The 23,423-nt window shown below is 35.3% G+C and overlaps 1 pseudogene; it reads right to left on the reverse strand.

Annotated features, from left to right (window-relative positions):
* Window positions 1-595: 595 nt before the first annotated feature.
* Window positions 596-16,161, reverse strand: LOC139706199 (amine sulfotransferase-like; annotated as a pseudogene).
* Window positions 16,162-23,423: the final 7,262 nt, after the last annotated feature.

Consider the following 23,423-nt stretch of genomic DNA (forward strand, 5'->3'; position numbering starts at 1 on the left):
CATTAGCCAAGTAGGTATGACAATTTCCTTGCCAGCGTACCCCATGTTGCATTGACATTGAATGTAGGTGACCTTGCTCAAGGACCAAGGTGAATTAGGGCGTTCCCGGTTTAGGTTCCAGGTTTAAGGTTTAAGATTATTCCTGCTGGGAATAGGGCATATCCTGCTGCCTGAGTTCCCCTTGAGTTCTCACGGGATTCAGACAGTATATTTTGGAGATAGAAGCCCAGTGGAGGTGGATTTGGGCAGAGAACGTGGATTTCCCCAGAACGTGTTTGTAGACGGCTGGTGTGAGTTCGGGAATAAAGAGTTGCTGTTTGAATCTACAAGCTGTGTGGTGGCTCGTGATTGTGTGCCCAGCCAGACTGCGGCACAGAATCGTCTCTAAATATATTTCCAAGTCATGTTTTATGCTTCCTGTTTTGCCATTTTCATGCAGGGTACCAAAGCTGCAAAAGCATTTTAATTTCTGATTTGTAATTTTAATTATTAAAGTAAAACTAATTTTTTTTAAATTTTAAAGAATTCATGGCAACTGATCTAAGCATAGTTTATTTATTTTGTTAATGAAGTTGTATAATTAGTAATAGGCATTACGTATGTTATTATGTATGTTAAGGTATAGCATTTGATTAGAGTTTATATGATTCTTTTATAGTTTGATTAGAATTCTACTCCTCATTTATATCCCAGACGAACTTGAGGGGAAAGTCTTTCATTTCCCTTTGGAATATCTGGTCAAATCGTTCATTCTGCTCCACAGTAAAATGATGTTTCCAATCTCCAATGGTACCTAATGGGATAAGAACATGAATGGCACTTTGGTGAATAAAGAACACATCATGTTAAAGACTGTCTCAACCATTTGAACCCATGTGTCCTATTGTCCCAGATGTGGAACCCCTGTCAAATTTAAATGGAGCAACCAATATACCTATTTTTTTAACTTTCTAATAATATGTGAATATTATTGTGTTCACAGAATTTAAAAATTGGAAATTAATGGGTTAATCTCTTTTCAACCAAGCTAAATATTTATTCAGGTCCACAGGATTGGAGACCTCATCTTTTCTTACACAGGAATGATTGAATAAACAATCTAGGAACAAAATAATGCAGTAAAGAGATTGAAAATTTACTTCCTCATATGTTAGCCTTTCCCACTCTGTGATCCTTAGGAATAAAAAACTATAAAGATACGAATATATTAGAATTTAAAAAGTATTTTAATATATATACTCCTGTATATATACTAAGTGAACCTCATACTAAGTGAACCACATTTATCAACTGTAATATAATTCTTACTAAAACCCTCCAAGATAAGTATTTCTTTCTTTTTCAATTTGAAAAAAAAACAAAACAAACAAGACTCAAGTATTTTCAACCTATAAAATCAAAGTCATATAGAGCACCAGAGCTTCTCTTTCTGCATCTTTTTTTTTATACAAGATTAAACCATCATTATGCCATTCTTTTTCGTGGGGGTGAGTACCAGAGATTGAACTCTGGGGTACTCGACCACTGAACCAGTCCCCACCACTATTTTGTACTTTATTTAGAGCCAGGGTCTCATTGAGTTGCTTAGCACCTTGTTTTGGCTGAGGCTGGCTTTGAACTTGCATTCCTCTGCCTCAGCCTCCTGAACCACAGGGATTACATTATGCCATTCTTCTTAAGTGAAAAATAACTTGGCATTTCCAGCTATCAGGTTCACATGTATAGATATTATTATTGGCCTTTGGAAAAAGATAACAAGCTCTTAGGGATATGAGAATTGCTTTTTATCTACTGTAGCTGAGGAATTAAAAGGGAGAATTTATAATAAATGTCATCAAAAAAGGAATTTTAAAATATATCAATATCTAGGGCAATTTCCACAAGTTGTTTATACAATTGTTCATAAATTAATATCCATCATCCTATTGGTAAATTATGAGCCAATTATGACATAAAATGTGAATAAAGTAGAAGTGAAATGTTTAAAATGTTTATACACTAAATGATTAAATCAAAAATTAACAATTTGAAGCCAGGTGTGGTGCTGTATGCTTGTAATCCCAGCAGCTGAGGAGGCTGAGGCAGGAGAACGTTGAGTTCAAAGCCAGCCTCAGCAAGGGTGAGGCTCTAAGCATCTCAGTGTGAGATCCTGTCTCTAAATAAAATACCAAATAGCAGCTGGGGATGTGGCTTAGTGCTTGAGTGCCCCTGAGTTCAATCCCTGGTACTATACTACTACTACTACTACTACTACTACTACTACTACTACTAATAATAATAATAATAATAATAATTTGAATATAAAGGGTATCAGTTACAAGGAAAATAATATTCATTCTTGACAACTACTTCAAGCATGTAATAAGATCACAGTAAAAATGATTTCAAGGACTTTTTGAAGTAACTGAATTCATAGCAGATAGCACTAATAAGATATCACTCTTTGTGACGACACATGGGAACACAGTAATCCAAACCTCCTCCCAGCACAGCAAAACACACATTAAGTTTACTCCTTAGATTATTCTAGAAGAAAAAAGGGAACATAAGGATTATTATTCTCATTTAATATACCTGACCAGGCTCATGTGACTTAGAAATAAGGCAATATTAATTAAGCAAGTTAATGTGTCAGTTTGTATACTAAAACACTTAGGTTTCTTGAAAACCTCTTCAGACCTACTCTCAATTAGATGCTTAATTTCTCTAGGTTCCAAATGTCACTGTTACTTGGAGAGACATAATGGAAGCACTTACTATTTCTCCTAGGTATCAAGGACTTGAATGACAGCTTACATCTTGCTACTAAGAACTACTGAATAGTACCTTTGCGCAGAAAATTTCCTTCATTGTTTCTCACTCCAAGTTCCTGTTTTACAATATCATCATAATTTGCTTGTGGATTAGTCTTCATGTTCTGAAATGAAGCCTGTTTCACAACAGTATCCACAACTTCTTCACTAAGTTCTTTCTCAAGAAATCCACAGATTTTCAGCACTGCACTTCTGAGGTCCTGAAAGAGTCATGAGTATGCATGAGTTACAGCTAAACACACAACATTTTCATATTCTAGTGAAATTGATTGCTGGAATGCAAAGAAGTGTCATCATATGAACCATGCAGTTTGTTATGAGAAGAGAATGGGGAAACAAACTGACATGATTATCTCAATTGATGCACAAAAAACATTTAACAAAACCCAACATCTTTGTATGATGAAACTCTCAATAAATCTGCAATGGAAGGAAACTACCTCCACATGAAAAAGTCTTATATGGAATAGCTAACAGCAAACTCAACTAAAAGAGAAAGATTTTCATCCGAGATGTGGAGTAAGTTCAACTCCATTTTTCCACTTTTATTTATTATGATACTAGAAATACTAGCTGGAGCAACTAAGCAATAAAAACAAAAAAGGTACTGAAATAGAAAATAAAGCAAATGAAGTGGTCCCTGTTAGCACATAAGATTATCTTTTACATTGAAAACCCCAAGTACACACACACACACACACACACACACACACACACCCCAAAACAAACAAACAAACAAAAAATAAAACAAAAAAGACATTAGAACAAAGAAATTTAAGTTGTAGAATAAGAAGCCAAATATCTAAAAAGTTCTACTGCCCAGAATACATAAAGAATTCTTACAAATCAACAAGAACAACAAAATCAGTCCAATTAAAAATTGGCAAGGGATTTAAACAGAGATTTCTTCAAAGTAGATATACACATGTCCAATAAGTACATGAAAAGCTGCTCAGTATCACTAATCATTAGGGAAATGCAAATCAACCACAGTAAGGTACCACTTCACACCCATTAGGAAGGCTATTATTATTTTTAATTTTAAAATATTTTATTTATTTTTTACTTCAATATTTTTATTATTAAATATAAACCACAACAGAAAAGAATAAGACCAATGACACAGAAAACTTAAGATTTATGCATGTTGGTAGAAATATAAAAATGCTGCAAATGCAATGGAAATAGTATGAACCTAAAAACAGCATTACAATATGACCCAACAAATCCACTTCTGTGTATGTACCCCAAATATTGAAAGTTAAAGTCTCAGAGAGAGATTTGTACACCATGTTCATACATCATTATTCACAATGCAGAATATAAAAGTGATCTATATGTATGTATATGTATGAGATACACAAATACAATGTAGTACATATGTACATTGGAATATTATTCAGCCTTAGAAGGAAGGCATTATGCTACAAATGCATGAACCCTGAAGACATTATGGTAAGTTAAGTTAAATGAGCCAGTCAAAAAGGACAAATACTGTATGATTCCACTGATATGATATACTAAGACTAATCAACTTCATAAACACAGAAAGTAGAATGTTTTTTTACAAGACCTACAGGGAGCTGAGACTGGAGAATGAGGGATTATAGCCTTGTGAATATAGAGTTTCAGTTTTGCAATATGAATTCATTTTAGAGTAGGAGAGTGGTGATGTTGGCACAAGAATATGAACATACTTCATGCCACACAACCGTTCCCTTAAAAAAATAGTTAAAGCAGGCTGGGATCGGTGGCTCATGCCTGTAATCCCAGGGACTCAGGAGGCAGAGGCAGAAGGATGGCGAATTCAAAGCCAGCCTCAGCAATTTAGCAAGGGCTAAGGAACTCTGTGAGACCCTGTCTCTAAAAAAATACAAAATAGGGCTAGGGATGTGGCTCAGTGGTCGAGAGTCCCTGAGTTCAATCCCTGGTACCTGCCTCAAAGTCGTTAAAGTGGCATATTTTATGTCATGGATATTTTATCACAAGTAAAAAATATACTTTATGTCATGGATATTTAATCACAAGTAAAAATTTCAGTGGGAGGATAAAACCTAAACAGAATTATTATAGGCAAGAGTACTTAACTGGAAAAACTGTATCTCAAAGAGGTTATAACAATTTTCATGAGAAAGAAACTTTTCTTTCAATTCAAGAAGCAAGGATTTCTTTTCTGAATAAAATTAAAAAAATGAGCCCTCAACTAAAGAAACCTGAATCCCCTACCCCTATGAAATGTGAACTTCAAAGTGCTCGATACACTATGTGCTCACAAGAAATGGAGATGGGTTGGCAGGTTGGGGACAGAGGATACAGGGCCTTGCTAACTTCCTGAGTATGTTAGTTGTATTCTTGTAGGGGAAAAAATGTAGTGTGAGAGGATGAATAAAAATAACAGGTCCACAGAAAAGGCTCAGGGGTTACTCAAGTTGAACTGGGCTAACTGGGCTGTGCAAAATAACCACACAAGGGACACAAATACCTTTTTCTTTGGGGTCACTGTGATGGCTCCTCTGACCTTAAGGGTCCACAAGAAGAGAGAGAGTGCACATGCCCTTACCCCTTTTATTGAGGAGAAGCTATTCAAATGAGGCAAGGGGTCAGGTTTCAGGGGGCTGAGTCTATGTTCATGATGTCCACTGTCACCAGGTTGACTGACACCTGGGTAGGCCACACCCAAAGGCACAGTAAGAGAAGGGGACACACACAAGGCACTTCCATGGAAGATTCTATCCTAAACAGGGCAAGGGGTTATATTACAAAAGAACAGGTGAGCATAGCTTCACCCATGGGGCTGTAGCAAGACACACCCATGCAGGAGACACCAACCCTTGAACCCAAGAAGGGTGGGGAAAGCTCTGCCACATTTCTGTGATTGAGCACTTCAGCACCCAGAGGAGGAGTGTGACTCAGTCACGAGCAAGGTTGGTCTCCCACACCACAGTTATTAACTTATTTCTACACCAAACTTGGGTGCAGAAAAAAATAATAAAATCAGGATATAAATGAATACAAAGGGATAAGAAAATGTGAACAAGCTCTAGCATAAAAAAGACAATAAAAATAGAACTATAGATGTTACAAATGTAGAAATATCTGAAAGAATTTCAAAACAGCTATACTTGTCACATACAAGGAAATAAGAGATAAAATTAAAATCTTTCCCCAAAAGCTAACTATTATTAACCAAAGTATCAGATAAACCCCAGCTTGTTAATTGAAATGTAGACTTCAGTGAATAATTTTAATGGAAGATGAAACACAGATTGTTTTAGTCAGGTTTTTCATTGCTGTGACCAAAAAATCTGACAAGAATAAACTTAAAGGAGGCAAAGTTTGTTTGGAGACTTGCGGTTTCAGAGGTCTCAGTCCATAGACAGCCGGCTCCATTCCACAGGGCCTGAAGTGAGTCAGAATATCACGGTGGAAGAATGTGGTGGAGAAAAGCAACTCAAGACATCACACCAGGAAGCAGAGAGAGCTCCAATCAGCTCATGACATTATACCTCAAAGGAATATCCCTGATGACCTACCTCCTCCAGCTCTACCCTACCTACCTGCCTACAATTACCACTCAGGGGATTAATGCCTTGATTAGATCAGGCCATTTATCATCCTATCATATATCATCCCTAAACTTTTCTTTCATAGTCTCACATATGATCTTTTGGGGGACAGGTCATATCTAAATCATAACATAGATTCAGAGAATCTTTTCTAGGTCTTGCTACAGTCTTGCACTTTGGCCAATTCTTCAGAACACCAGCTGTTCCCTAATTCTACTACCTATTACTGTCCAATATTCTGAGCCATATTCCACAAAATGGTTTTTCATGGTAACACAACGGGCAGCTCTCTTCTTTACCACTGTATTTGTGGGGTCTCCAAAGACAACTGCCCCACACCCTTCAGGTATATATGCATTTCTTTCCAAGAGGCATCAGCCAGTTCCAATATGTTGAAGGAAAAGATAACAGGATTGGAATGATTAAATCTCTCATATTAGACTCCCCCCAAAGGGGAGTATCATTTCTCTTAAGATAAATTACAGTATTTCCAGAATTTTTACATTTTAAAATACACATGTGAAAATGACACACATTCCAGAACCCCCCAATAAACACCCTTTCCTCATTTTAAACCTTGTCCTTCCCCCAATGGTAACCTCCATCCTCATTATATGATAATGAATTATTGGTCTTTTAACTTGACTTTTTCCACCTAAATATGAATCTTTAAACATTATAGTTATAATTGCTTCTAGTTCAATTATATACCACTCAACTCTACTTGTGACAGGAAAGTAGAAAATAATCCTGCATAGTCATTAAGGTTCTAGGGCTACTACTACTAATTAAGTGAGAAATGTGAAAAATCCTCTGAGAGAAACTGCCCTGAGATTACACATCTTGCTGGGTTTATCACTGGAGAAGCAGGCATGGGCAGTGTTTCGTAAAACTACCAAGACATTTCCAAGGGAAGCAGCAGACAAAGGAAGACTCCAAAACGTATTCCAACTTTGATGAATACCTAATGTTTTTTTTTAAAAAAAATATTGTTTGCATGTTGATGTACCTTTATTTTATTCATTTATTTAAATACGGTGCTGAAAATAGAACCCAGTTCCTGACACATGCTAGGCAAGCACTCTACCAACTGAGCCACCACCCCAGCCCTGAATATCTAATTTTTGACAACATTGTGAGGTTTCTCTAGAAAGAGCTCTAAAGCGGAAAACTTGAGTTGACCAACGTCTATATTCCTTCTCTCCTTTACTTCCTTACTCCATCCTACCCCAATCAATTTTATCCACATTCATTCTTCTCATACATTCTTTTGTTCTTTTTGGTATTGGGAATTGAATCCAGGGCCCCTTAACCCCTTATCCACATCTCTATTCCTTTTTATATTCTATTTTGAGATAGGGTCTCATTGAGTTGCTTAGAGCCTCACTAAATTGCTGAAGCTACTTTTGAACTCTCAACCCTCCTGCTTCAGCCTCCCAGGCTACTGCCATTATATTCTTTATAGTGATGATGTTCAAATTAGTGGCATTAATATCTAAAGGCAGAAATCTTTTTGAGTTTGATTTGTATTTTTCATTTGTTTCTCACTCTATTCATTTGATTTCTTCTAAATCACTTTAATCTTCACAGGTCAAAAACAATGTCATATTCAAGCTCCTCTGATCCCCCTCTAACCCAACCCTGCCTCAGAGTGCCCTAAACACCTTCACGAATGAGACCACTATCTGCACACCTGCACCAACTGGAAATAAAGGAATCATCCTTGATACCTCTCTCTTTATCATTTGTCCTTTGTACAATCCCTTTTTTTTTACATCTTAACTGTGCCTCAAAACTCTGTATTCTCTTCATTCATAATGACATTACTCCAATCCAAGGAAGCACTGATGTTCAGTGGATTAACACACTGGTCTGTGTGTGTACTGGATTCCTTATACTCACTATTTTTCCTTTTCAACTCTGAATGGAAGTAATATTCAAAAATATGAATTATGTTCTATGGCTACCCTTCTTAATAATTCTTTAAGAGGCTCTTGACTACTTTTAACTTTAAAGAAATCACTCTCATTTACATAGCCCACAGATCTTATAAAATCTGGCTCCTACAAAACCCCTCTATATTAATCTTTCATCTCTTCAACATTGTTCAAGTTCTTCCCTTAGGTCTTCAAAGGTGTCATGTATTTTCCTTTTTCCTTATAAGTCTCTCCCATTTCTTTTCTTTCTGTTAGCTCTTATTTATTTATTTCAGAAAAAAAGACCATCAACTATATTAGCTATTCTCAGTACATATGCACATTGACATTGTAGGTAGACTTTTCCTTAATAATTTCACTTATTACTTTTGAACTACATATACTAGCTTGGTGAGTACCTGTTTTCCCTGATAGATTATGAATTCTGTCTATAAAAGATTCAGTCATCTATTACTCAAGATTCAGTACCAGTCACAGAGCAATCATTCAGTGATTTTTTAAATAACTGAATAGATGATGTACTAATGAATCAGCATATCAATCAGAGACCACAGAACAATAAACTTTAACTGTATTATGTTTGAATTACACAAAATTTTCAGTCAGTTTTGAAACTTTCACCAGCATATAAGCATCCTATGACTTCACATGAGAACTAGTTTTAAGATTCTCTTTAAAAAACAGGAAGAATGTGCCTCACAGGGCTCACCCTCATCTATAGCAAGAATTATCCTGTCTTTGAAGTGGCTTCTTTCCCCAGTGTCATGGTGTTCCTTGATGAACTTTCTTAAGTGTAACAACCATGGAAAATGTTTGGTGTATGGTGTATCCTCAAAAAGAAAAAAAAAAACTAAAAACAGAACTACTGTATAATCCAACTGTTACATTCCTGGGTATGTATCAAAAAGAAACAGGGTCACCATACAAGAGACAACTCACATGCCCATGTTTATTGTATCACTATTCACAATAGATAAGGATTCAGCCTAGGTGTCTATCAAAGATGAACACATAAAGAAAATATGGTGCACACACACACACACAACTGGACTATTATTCAGATATAAAAAATGAAATCTTCCAGCAAAATTCATGAACTGGAGGAGATCATGTTGAATAAAATAAGCCAGACATAGAAAGACAAGTAGCACAAGAGGCACACGTGAGAACAACAACAAATAATGACTGAAAGTAGAATCGTGAATACTAGGACCTATGAAGGGTCCAGGGCGAAGGGGAGGTAAGAGAGTGGAAGAAGGGAGATTGAATATGATCAGTGCATGTTATATTGTCATATAGAAATCAGATAACAAAAGCCGTTAATACGTAATTAATATTAATAAAAATGATTTACAAGATTGGTATCCTAGATATTTGAGGTTGCCTTTAATGCTACAGTTGTTACATGATAACCATGGTGACTGTGTGTAGTGAGAAGGCACCCTTGAGGAAAACCAGGAATAATTAATGGATAAGCAGGAAATTAGAACCCCCACTCGCCCTCCAAAAGCCTATGAAATATGTATGAAAATGACTAGGAGAATGAGTTTTCCTGAAACCAGGAGAAAAAAAGGTTTAAAAAATAGAATTTTTAAAAATACTTCTTATTACCTTTTTCATATCTTCATAGCTCATGAACTGAATATTGAAGTCATGTCTGTGTTCATACCAGCCTCTTATGTGATCAAACCAACAACTTCCCACCACTGTGCAAAAAATAATTAGTAAAAAAAAATAAAAATAAAAAAATAATTAGTAACAAGGTGGAGATGTTGCACTTATTGAATAGCAAAGTATTCTGTCTTTTCCTCCTTATAGTCACAAAAACAAAAATAAAGGCCCAACCACTGAACAACTATATTACAGTTTTGAAATGATTACTGCTTAGGGGAACAATCATGGTTTTCATAGAGAAGTGACCATGAAAAGCGACTTTATGGATGTAGGAAGGCAGCAATAAAAAAATGAGAATGCCCCTGGGTCTAAGTTTAAATCAGATTTCTTTAAAGCAAGTTCCTCCACTTTCCTATATCCACCAGAAAACACATGTCCATTTCTTCTTATTCTCTAAGATTTCTGGATAGCAAAGCTACCTGTTTACAATGAGACAGAACCTGAATATAATCTTTAAATGAGTGAGATCCTGACACTTCTCACTACAAGTCCCTTGCAACTTTCAATCCTCATCAGTAGTGGAGTGATAAACTCCACCATGGCCCTAGAAGGCTTCCCACAGGTCCAGGAGAGAGTACACAAACACCCTGATCATTAGCGATTCTGGAATGTATTGTTTTAATTATATTTGTAGCTAGTTTAAATTGATAGAATATTTGTAAGCCTTTTATGGACTGGTCAAAATGGTTCCTAAACAACATGCCTTTGAAAACTTGACAAGACCCACACGGTCCTGGCAAGGAAGGAAAGGCCACTGGGTGGCAGACTAAGTTGATGTGTCATAGTAACTACTCAAGAGCATCCATTGTACAATTGCCCTTTTCCATCTCTCTAAATATCTTCCCTAAGTTCCTTGATAAATAAACTCATAGTTACCTTGTCCATCTAGAAACATTTTCATAAAATTCTCAAAAGTTTCAGAATTCTTTAATATAGCCACCCAATTTGAATAATGAAAATAGGAAACCAAAACATCTTTAGGATTTCTGTAGATATAAAGAATCTGCAGGAAGAATTATAAATAATATTAACAATTCCAGCATATTATTTCAAGATTTTAACAGTTGCATCATATTCATTAGCTGAATGAATCATAATCATCTTAATCCATTCTTCTAGTCATGGAAAATTAGGTGTTCTCCCCATTTTTCTCTATTACAAAAAGTGTTGAAATAAATTCTTTTACTTATAGGACAGAAACTGTATAAAAAAATTAATATGAAAATACCACTAATGAAATGTTGAACCAAAAAAAGGCCTTTCACAGAATACACAATAATTATTGTCAATAACCTTTCAAAACAGGCTTAATCTCATTACTGAGTATGGACATGTAGGTTAAGATCACTTTAACATATCTCTTCATAAATAACACATTGAAACAATTTAAAATTCTGATATGTATCATTACTAGGAGGAAGTCAAAACACGTCCATTAGCAATTTAGCAGGAACTGATACACCTGCTTTCTTCAGAAAATATAGCCCCATCCCATAGAACTGAAAATCCTTGTACTTTTGGCTTTGCAGTTCCCTACTTGGATATATATTCTAGGAGAATTCCTGCATATGTGCCCAAAGGCCATTCTCAAGAACACGAATAAAAGCATGTAGTGATATGCAAATTCTGGAATATTCTAATTTTTCTATGAAGAGAAAGTACAGATCTGATAGAACTACTTTCAGAAGTTATATTATGCAGCAATGGAATTGGCATTTCAAGTCAAGAACAAACATGTGGCAAAGTCCCAGAGAATTAGAGAATAAGGAACAAAATGAAATTAAGTAAAATTGTAGGTCAAATGATTTAACAGGATGTCTCATAATTTGTTTTCAAAGACCAACAGAAAAAGAACTTTTGTCCACTGATGCTCATAATAGAAAAACTTCAATGGAAAAGTTCCAGTAAATCTGTAAATATTTTGATTTAGCCACAATCATAGTAGAACACTTACAGAGAACTGTCTTTAACATAACAATAAAAGCAAAAATAAATTTATAAAATTGATTATTAAAATTTTATTTCATTTAGTTTTTAAAATTTGTATAAGTATCCAACACAGAAAGTTTATCTCCTTTTCTCATGTATGAAACATATTACATGTTTGAAAACTGATCATGCAATTGACAATTAACTTTTAAATAAATTTCAAAAATTAGAATATGTAAACACCATTGCCCATGATAGAAAACTATACAAACACTTTCAAACTAAAAAAAATCTCAAAAGAGCTGAAACCAATTATAAAAGTAAAACTGAAATAACAGAGTTTTAAACATTAACAAAATCATATCCATAGTTATACTAAAAGTGATATCCTTTTTAAAATGTTAATATTGACAAAAATAAATGCTGGAAATAGGTAAACTGAACATTTAATTAAAGAAGATGGAAAGATATATACTAAAATGAGACAAATATTAAAATGAAAGTATACATCCAGGAAAAAAGCTAGTTCTTCAGAGGGTGAAAACCCAGTAAAATAGAAAACTCCTTATATCCCGAAAATCTAAAAATAGGAGAATATAAAATTTTTATCATTGCAGCATGAATGCAAATATATAACCACAAAATTGGAGTAAATTGACAAGATTATTAAAAAGTTATACTTTTTTCTATGTTAAATATCTACAAGTGGGTAAAAAGAATAATAAAAGGTACATATTGATGGTATTAAAGTAGACCTGATAAAATAGAGCCATAGAATGAAGCTCGAAGAATGTTGGTATTTTGCAATGTCTGTTTTCCCAGAACAAATGTCTCTTAAATTAAAATCCACATTTGACAAGCGTTGTGGAACTACACTATATTGTAAAAAGTTGATAGAAAACTTTTCCTTACTAATTGACACAGAAAATTTTAAAAAACTATTCTGTGTCAATTAGTGACTCTTGGGACAAGTATAATGCAATATTCATATATAATAAGCAGTATAAGATTTAATTTATAATCCTAAGAAGGTTTTAATATAGCCAGGCTTGGTGACACAAGCCTATAGTCCCAGCTACTTGGGAGGCTGAGACAGGAGGATCACAAGTTCAGAGCCAGCCTCAAAAAGAGAGGTGGTGAGGGGCTGGGGATGTGGCTCAAGCGGTAGCGCGCTCGCCTGACATGCATGCTGCCGGGGTTCGATCCTCAGCACCACATACAAACAAAGATGTTGTGTCCGCCAAAAACTAAAAAAATAAATATTAAAAAATTCAAAAAAAAAAAAAAAAAGAGAGAGGTGCTGAAAATATATAACCACAGAAATGAAATGAAAGAGCAAAACCCTGTCTCGAAATAAAATACAAAATAGGGCTGGGGATGTGGCTCAGTGGTTGAGTGACCCTGAGTTCAATCCCATATCCCCCCCCCCCTCCAAAAAAAAGGTTAAAAATAATGTTAGCTAGGAAAAAGCTGGAGGGTATTTACATAATCTTTGTTGTGGGTATTGTGTTTTCTTAGTAAATCACCAGAACCAGAAGTCAGGAAAGAAGTATTAAGAGTTGGGTTACATAAGGTTAAAAGTTTTAAACCATTTTTCAGAAAAGTCTTTTCTTTTTAAAGGGGAAGACTTTGCCCCAAGTAAATATTCCACAAACAGTAAATAAGAAATCTAAAGAAATACGGGCAAAGAATAAAAAGGTTATTTAAAGGCCTATAAAAATATATAAAAGGATAATCTTATTAAAATTGAAAGATTAAATCACTCAAAAATGAGATTACTTTCTTACTTAGCATATTAGACAAATTTGATAATTCCCATTATTAGTAAGCATGTGAGGACAGAGGCATTCCTACATGGTATTTGATGAAGTATAATTCATATATCATAAAAACAGTTAGATAATCCCTGTCAACACTTAAAATATAAGACATTTTAATTTGTAAACTTCACATTAATTGAAACATGGCATGAGAATTAAATTGCAAGCCTTTATAGGAATGTTTATTACAACACAAGACATCCATTGGCTGCAACTTACCTGTCCATCAAATACACATTAATTATTGCAAAGCCACACAATAAATTCTATGAAACCATAAAAAAGAATGGCATTCATGGCCAGTGTGAAAGAATTTTTGTTATATGCTATAGAATAAATTGCAAATTATATCCACAATTGCTTGTTACAGGTATAGTTTTTAGGACTTTTGTATATTTTTATTGTGGAAGGCAATATCCTAAACATACAATGATTGTAACATTTGGAAAACTGTGGTTTAGTGAGGTTGGGGAATCTACTTAAAGCAGGTTATTTTGTTTGTGCAAGAGAGAGAGAGAGAGAGAGAGAGAGAGAGAGAGAGAGAGAGAGAGAGATTTAAGCTGTATGACATACTTTAGCTTTTTTGTTCTTCAGACCTTTTGGAGCTAAATAATATGGGATGTGGGAAGTGAAGATTCAAGGGGATGGCATTTTGATAAAGTCCAAATTATGAGTATTGTATTCAAAGAAGGGAGCTCTATCTATTGTTTTGATGTCTTCAGTTCTGTTACGATGCCCCTCAAAATAAATCAAGCTTAGTATCTGCTGTGTCCAGATGGTACCTGAAAAAATAAATCATCTTGTTTTCAAACTCAATTAGTCATTAAAAATTAAGTCAACAATAGTGTCATTCACCATAAAATCATTTCAGCTTTCTTTACTTTTAAACACTCTATGTATGCTAACAACTTTGTCCAACTTTCATTTTTGTCTCTATGAAACATTAAAGTTAATAAAGATAAAATCAAAGACTCTAAATTCCTTTATCTCTTGAAGAGCTGTGTTTGTTCTGATTCCATGACAGTGATGATTTGGGTTATTTCTGCCTCTCCTTCTCTGTTTCCTGCTCCATGTTAGGTCTTTTTTCGTGTTTTTAACTTTTTCCTTAACTTATAATAATTCTACATATTGATGGGGTAGAGTGTGATATTTCCACACATGCATACACCCTGCACTATTCACATCAGGGAAATTAGCATTTCCCTCTTTGTGTCATTTTTTATGTTTGGAATCTTGGAGCTTATTTCTTCTATATTTTCTTAAAATATGTTATTGGCTACTGAGTCCCTCTTGACTATATTTTGTAGGTACCTGTTTTTCTTTCATGAAATTCCTTTTTCAGAACTTTACCCTTTAGAATTATAGACAAATTAACAAAATTATAGCGAGTTCACTTTCCCCTCCTTTTCTCTTTACCATGTAAGGTGGTTTTGTAAACTATTTAAGCATCCAAGGATGTCAGGAAATAGCAGAACTTGACATGAGCAAAGCAATATATATATATATATATATATATATATATATATATATATATATATGACATTTTTATTCACTTATGTGGTCTAACCATGTATGACCAACTTGCTTGTGGTATTCTGGGGAAACTACACTATAAATGAGCAAAACATTGTATGTGGACATTAATAACTTCAGCTTTACCTCTTAATCTACATGGGCCACTCTAAAAACTCAAACCAAGCCAAGTATCCTGCCCTGCTGAAGTAGAAGTCACTATTACTCTTCTTAGTACTTGTTTAGCCCAACAGGATTGTGTTTTACTACTTCTTTGTAATGATGGTCTTCACAAATCTCAAAATCATTCTTATTTTATTTTCTAGTAGAACTTGCTGGTTGAAAACGTTTTTGAGAATCTTCAGTGGAACTCAGCTGTCATGGAATACTTCTTAAGAAAATGAAACATCTTGGAACATGATAAATATCTCAACCCATGAAGCATTTACAAATTAGAGAAAAGATAAGTTTGAACTGTGTCAGGTCTGTCTGGCAGACCATGTCAACAGGTCAGCATTTACCCAGTACCTGCTCTTGGCTCAGCATTATATATATATATAACAAAATTGACAATATATCCATTGCAAATGGGCTTAGGTAGTAGAGATTTGAGATTCATCTAACTTTTTTCTGATCCTTAATGGATATATAAATGTAGGTCAGGCTGCTTTTGATATCTGAAAAAGAGCACATTTACACACACATACGCACACACACACACCAAAGAAAAGCAAAAGTTATGATTGTGAATCCACTCTTTATACTTACCTGATTTTGGATATGTGATTATGAAGACATCATCATCTCTAATTTCAAAATCTTCCACATTTTCTACTATAGGAATATTAACTAAAGACCTTTCAAAATTGTAGCCTTTAAATTCAAGTAAGTATTCCTCTGTGTTGTCCATATTTTTTCACCTACAAGTGCAAACATAAAATTTCAAGTTATTTTAGAAGTGAATAATAGTTATTGAGTGGTCAATATATGCCTAGCACTATTGCAATGTCTGATGTGTATGAACATACTAATGACGCTAACCAGAACACATATATGAATGATTTAAAACTTCACAAAATGCCAACATTGTGTATTGCTAGCATCAGTGTTTTAAAGATGAGGCAGCAGAAATGCTGAAAAGCGAGACAACTCTTCTTAAAGATCCATGAGGAACAGATATTATGATCCTCAACATAGAGAAGAGGAATTAACTCAGAGAAGTCAACCAAATTATTTAAACTTGTCCAGCTAGCTGAACTGGATAGATTGGAGAAGGCATAATTTGGCCAGAGAATTCATACTTTTTACCCAGAAATTCTTAGTGTTTTATATTTTTATTGCTTATATTTTTTGATTGTTGTAGAAATAAGAAATTCTTCAATGGACATTCTTTTATTTCTAATTTTTTCTAGAGTATGCATAACTCATTGTGTCTTTAAGAAGCTTTTGAATTAGGGATCTGAGATGCTGCTGAAAGTGAAGAATGATAATGCCTTCTTTTTAAATTGGTTCTTACCTCAGAAATGCTGCCCTCGTAGTTACAAGTTACTTCATGAAAGTTATCATAGTTTACAGTAGGAGATTTTAAAATCAGAAATCATATGAATCTCAATAATAAACTAAAACAAAAATGGAAAGCAAGCAATGTAAAGACAAACATAATTAAAATTTTGTAATGAGAACAAAAAGGGAGACATACAGGCAAGATGCAGAGGAAGGAAAGATGGCAGAATGGCCAAGCTGCCAGCTTTATTTATATCCATAGTTCACTTCAGGTGATTGGCATCATTGGTATGTATTGTTCATTATATGACTAGGCAGGTTACAGAATTAGCAACATTATGCAGCTTATCCCTCAGTTACATACTAAATTGCAATGTGCTGTGTTATTTTTAGGAGTTATATATATCTCTCAAGAAAGTCTATTGTATAAAGTTACTGTTATGTGGACAAGTTTAGGGTCAGTGAAACATTGTATTTGTCTCAGGAGCTGTGTGCCTGAGATCAAGGTCTAGGCTGATAAGACTCTAGGGGCATTGCCGCAGCAGCTAGACATAGCACATATATTCATTATCTTACTAGTTCCTAGGAGAAATTTCAGGGCATTCTAAGGGTGGGAAACAGAGTGCCAGTTACCCTCTCTGAATGTGCTCACAAGAGGAATGCTTCCCTGTGTATTTCCATGGTCAGAATCCCTACAAAATTCAGACCAGCCAAGCATTTCTATTTGTTCTTCCTGAGAAATCTTTCCTTGAAGGTTACATGATTGAGACAATCCCAAAAGTTCTAATAATCGTAGATTTAGAACCAGTATAGATTTCAGTTATTTTTTTTAATTCTGTGCATACCAAGAAACTGAATTTGCTAAAAAGCTGTAAATTTGGCTTTGTTTAAATTATATGTCAAGAAATAACATTGAGTTCTTTACAAACAATCCAAGTTACCTGATCAATAGGAGGATTTCTGAGTTTAGTCTTTTCCAGAATAAGAACAGAAAATGATTAATGTTAGACTCACCTGAGTGATGCCTTCATGATTGGTTTCTTGGCTACCAAATGAAAGATAAAACTAAGGCCCTACTAAGCTGCTAGAGGTTTCCCCTCATTAAGTTGACATCTAGGACAAGAAATATTGAGTTCTGGGGAGGGAAGAGTTGGGCTGATGCATCAAAAGATTGGTTTCAATGCAGGCAGATGGAGAGCTATTTTGATATTGACATCCTGCATTTCCTAGGAAAAACTTTGGAGAATTCAGCCTTCAGATTGTGGTGAGGGAGAATTTATACTGCATCACATGGATAAATGGAGAAGCCCATAGTAGGAGATATAAGTTGAGGAGAAAGCCAAAAGTGAAGTGTGATCCCTACCACATCCTTCCTAACAGCTAGTAACACCATTCACACACCCTTTGAAATGTCACAAAGGGTTCCAGAAACTCTGAGTGATGAGAAAGAGCATCAGGCAGCATCTACAAACATTCCAAATTCTTCTATTTTCTTGTTTATTGCATTTAGTCACTCAACTGTCAGTCTGAGGGGAGAGAAAATTTTGAGAGCTCTGGTATCACAGAAGCAAAGGAGAAAGCTGCATGTGAGGAGGATTCAGGTGGGTGCTCACTGGCTCCTCAGTATAGTTTGCATGTCTTTGATGAATGTAGGAGAAGGCAATTGTGTAAGTAGGAAGCCTGTCTGTGTCTCCTTATTCCTTCATGGAAGTCCCAAAGAAAAGGGGTGGGGGTGTTCATAGATAATTAAAGGAGGTAGATACAGATAGTAATCTCTCATGCAAAACAGGATGAGAATTGACAGTGGCTCAGAATCTATTCTGTTGGTACTCACTGTTGAGATCAGCTGATGAAGGAAAATCAGCTCTCACAAAAATTTTAGGCTGACAGGAACTGCTGTCTGTGTCACTGAGGAATAAATAGTCCCTATGGAGTTTGTTTTGGCCAGTGAGTAGTGTTCTAGAACCTGTGTAACTCAGCTCTTATAAATTGGGTAAGATTTTGTTGACACTGGTGAAAGCATATCAGGTTATCCCAGGTTCTTTAAAGGGATGAAACCTTTGGAGATACTTTAAAAATTTCAGAAGAAGAGAGGGCACATTTACTGAATTACAGCAATTATGAAACAAACACAAAGATGCATTCAAAAACTTCAAGGACAGCTTCCTTGTACCCGAATGATGGTTAAGTCTGTCTTTGCAGCCATCTCAGGGGCTGGTGATCATTCTTAAGATCTTTTCTTGCATAATCTCACCCAGTTTGTTTCTTCTGTTGTTTGGCAGTGGCTACAGAAGGCGCTAGGGGTTATATGAACTTACAAGTGGGTTATATAAACTCGCAAAGAACACAAATTTGTTTTTCAGTGTACATAGAGTTTGCCTTATTTGTTTTAATGATAGATGTTAGTTTTTTGTTTTCCATAATAACTTACTCATCTCAGGTCTCTTCTAACATCTCTCATGGAATCATTCCTCAGTCTTTTGTTGCTCATACAAGATGCTCTTAGATCATGATTATCTAATGATTGATTCTCAAGTTCCCACTAAATACAGAATTTGAACCTTTTAGGTGCAGGACAGGCTGAGTAAGCTGTCTGCAGGGCATGCTAAACAAAGTTAGCTGCAGGATGACCTGGCCACTCAAACCCTCTGTCTGGTTATCAACTGTTTGCTTCAAGCCCAAACGCCCAAGCCCCAGCTCAAGGCTGAGCACTTCACCCCCTGCTCAGGGCCAAACACTTAACCCCCTTGAGCCAGGAAGGCAGCTTGCAGACCCAGAGACCCCATTAGATTTAGGCTATAAAACTCCCTCCTGCCTGGCCCCTCTCTCTTGCTTTCTCTGTCTCTCTCTTGTGCTTGCTCTCTCTCTCTCTTGCTCTGTCTCCCTTTCATGCGTGCTCTCTCCTCTCTCCCTCCCTCTCTCTCTCTCTCTTCTTCTTTTCTTTCTTTCTTTTCTCCTCTGTTGCATTGCTGCAATAAAGATCTCTTGGTCACTCCAACTGTTGTGGTCACTTTCCTTTCATTGGTGCCAAAACCCGGGAAGAGGGTTAAAACCCATTTTGGGGTCCCTCTTCCTTCTGAAGTGCCACTCACTGGACAGCCTGAACCCATTTTCTCCACCGCCAGAACTCCATCCACCAATGGCCTTTGATTGGTGAGTTTCCCATTCCTGGAGTCCTAAACCCAATGGTGGTGTCAGGAGGATTTGACCCTTGATTGTCCTGAAAACCTCTTTGCCCACCTGCGGGGAGGAAAACACCCCACCACAGCCTTCAAGGCTACGGTGGCCCTCAGGGACTCCTTCCTAGGGCAGATTAGACTCCTGGGTTCAAAATTATTCCCTTCCCTTACCAGGTGGTAGTTTACCAGCATAGGCTTTGTAGGTCTCCCTACAAACCATACTGGCTGAGACAGACATTAAAAGTTTTAGGCCTTTCAGGACAAGGGACAAGAACAAAAGAATATTTAGATGTTCTCAACAAGAAAGAAAAAAATGTCCCTAATTTTTTTAACAGATGCAAAGATAACACTAATTTATAGCAGTTCTTGTCAATACATGTGTAGTAAAATTAGAGTGCACTCATTTTGGAAGGGAAGTGTGATGTTAGGCAACTTTATTTTCTCTGAGCACATGTCTTCAACTGCTTTAATCAAAGTTCATTTACTTGATTCAACAGCAGGAAACAGCCTACCTTGCTTGACTCACAAATGAATACTGAGAAGTTTGTTTCCAGCATGATTTTCATTTTTCCTTTTTTTTTTGAAAAAAAAAAATGCTTTTAAAAAGTGTTACTATATCCTCTTTCCAAAGACTAGACTCTTTAGTAGGCCTCACTCATTAAATGTAATTAAAATTTTTTAAAAAATGAAAACAAATATGTAATCAAAGTCAACATCTCAGTGATTCATTTGATAGTCAAGCAGGGCAGACTATTTCCTGATGTTGAATCTATGAAATCATGTTTAATATTTTGTCCCACCCTATCAGATGTGGAACACCTATAAAAGCTTAAATGGGCAAAAAATATAACACTTTCAATAACTTAAGTTGCCTGTGTTGAAATATTTGCAAAACTAAGAATTTGGAATTTGATGGGTTTTAAACTACTAAAAGTTTCTAAACATTTCTTTCTTGTGAGTTGGGAATATTGAGATGACTGCTTAATCTGATAATGTTGATATACACTATGTTCTTCAGCATTTGATAGCCAAATGTGTACTTTGGTAAATTCCTTAATAAGAGGTAATCCACACTCCGTGTTTCCTTAAAAATATTCATAATACACTTTCTCTTCTAGCTTTTACACACTGAGTATGCATTTGTGATTTTAAAACATTAACTAACTACCAGGGTATGACAGAACACCTGCCACATGAAGCACTGTTGTGTTACAATGACATCACTGTGACTTCTAGTTCGATAGGCAACAGTGCAAAGCAATGTTCATGTAGACAGCCAGGTGTAGTACTACAACTGTTGCTCAAACTGACTATGTAATACAAAAGTGATCAGAGACATATTAAATGAATCATAATATTTTGAAAATGAAACTTCATGAAATTACACTGAAATTTAGATTTCATATAATGTTTATGTGAAAAAAATTCTTTTAATTCTTTTCCATTCATGAAGGAAAATCATTCTTCCTTCACAGACTATACAGAAACAGATGATGGGGTGGATTTGCCTCACATATTTAGATAAAATATCTCTGATGGATACTGGTAAAAAATGAAGGCATGATTAAATATGTGAGAAGGAAAAATATCTCTTTGGACCTAAATATCAAGAAATAAATATAGAAGAAATAATGGGAGGGAATTCTTGAATGAGGAAGAGGTTATTTACATGTTTCAAAGCATGTACTGACAAATAATTAATTTTTAAGTAATAAAGTGCAGAAGAGTCATTTTACTATGTAAAACCCAGGTAGACACCACTTTAACCAAGTTATCAAAGTAGCATCCCTAATACTGATATTAAGCCAACCTACATTTCTCCTATTGACCACTGAGAGCACATTGAATGCAGGGCATTCCTGTCAAAAAGTTCAACCTTATTCTATCATGAGTAAACATTAGATAAACTCAAAGTTAACCCCATTATGCCATACATTATTTTTATAAATGCCGAAAAGGAGTAAGCAAGTAGGACAGACAATGATTTGAGATTAAAGGAAACTAGCTAGACATGACAATTAAATACAAAGCTCAGTTTTGGCACAGTGCTGTACACCTGTATTTTCATTGACTTGGAAGGCAGAGGCAGGAGGATTGCAAGATTGTGGGCAGTCAGGAAGGTTAGTCAGACACTGTCTCAAAATAAAATTAGAAGAGCCTGGTGTCTAACTTCACTTAGCATTATATTCTCCAGCTCCATTTATCTGCAAATGCCGTAGTTTTATTCTCTTTTAATGCTGAATAAATTCCATTGTATATATAGCACATTTTCTTTATCCATTCATCTACTGAAGGACATTTAAGTTGGGTCCATAGTTTAGCTATTGTGAATCGTGCTGCTATAAACATTGATATGGCTGTGTCCTTGTAGTATGCTGGTTTGAAGTCTTCTGGGTATAAACTGAGGAAGTGGGATAGCTATGTCAAATGGTGGTTCCATTCCCAGTTTTCCAAGGATTCTCCGCACTGCTCTCCATATTGGCAGCACCAATTTGCAGTCCCACCAACAATGTATGAGTGTGCCTTTCCCCCCACATCCTCACCAACACTTATTGTTAATAGCTGCCATTTGACTGCAGTGAGATGAAATCTTAGAGTAGTTTTGATTTGCATTTCTCTAATTGCTAGAGATGTTGAGCATTTTTTCATATATTTGTTGACTGATTGTATATTCTCTTCTGAGAAGTATCTGTTCAGGTACTTGTCCCATTTATTGATTGGGTTATTGGTTTCTTTGGTGTTAAGATTTTGAAATGAAGGAAACAATTAATCAAATAAAAAAAAATCAATAGAAAGCATCACCAACAGACTAACTTTTGTGCATTTATTAATTGGGTCATTATTATTATTATTATTTTAGTGGTAAATTTTTAAAAAATTCTTTCTATATTCTTGAGATTACTGCTCTGTCTGAGGCATACATGGCAAAAATTCTCTCCCATTCTGTGGGCTCTCTCTTCACATTCTTGATTGTTTCCTTGCTGTGAAGAAGCTTTTTAGTTTGATAACATCCAATTTATTGATTTTTAAAAAATATTTTAGTTATAGGTGGATAGTATGTCTTTATTTTATTTATTTGTATGTGGTGCTGAGAATTGAACCCAGTGTCTCTCATAGCCTAGATAAGCACTTTGCCATTGAGCTACAGTCCTAGCCTCCATTTATTGATTCTTGATTTTATTTCTTGTGCTTCTTCTTGAGAAAGTCAGTTTCTGAGCCAGTATGATGGAAAGTTGGGCCTCCTTTTTAATAGGCACAGTGTATCTGGTCTAATGCCTAGGTTTTTGATGTGCGCTTTGAATTGAGTTTTGTGCAGGGTAAAAGATAGGGGTTGAATTTCATTCGGCTACACATGGATGTATAACCAATGTGATCCTCCAATCTGTACATGTGGAAAAATGAGAATTCATACCCTATTTGAATCAAATGGATGATATGTCAAAATCATTGTATTATCTTGAGCAACTAATAAAAAAACAAATAAATAAAA

Source organism: Marmota flaviventris, chromosome 6 (genome assembly GCF_047511675.1).
Source record: "Marmota flaviventris isolate mMarFla1 chromosome 6, mMarFla1.hap1, whole genome shotgun sequence".
In the NCBI taxonomy this organism is placed as follows: domain Eukaryota; kingdom Metazoa; phylum Chordata; class Mammalia; order Rodentia; family Sciuridae; genus Marmota; species Marmota flaviventris.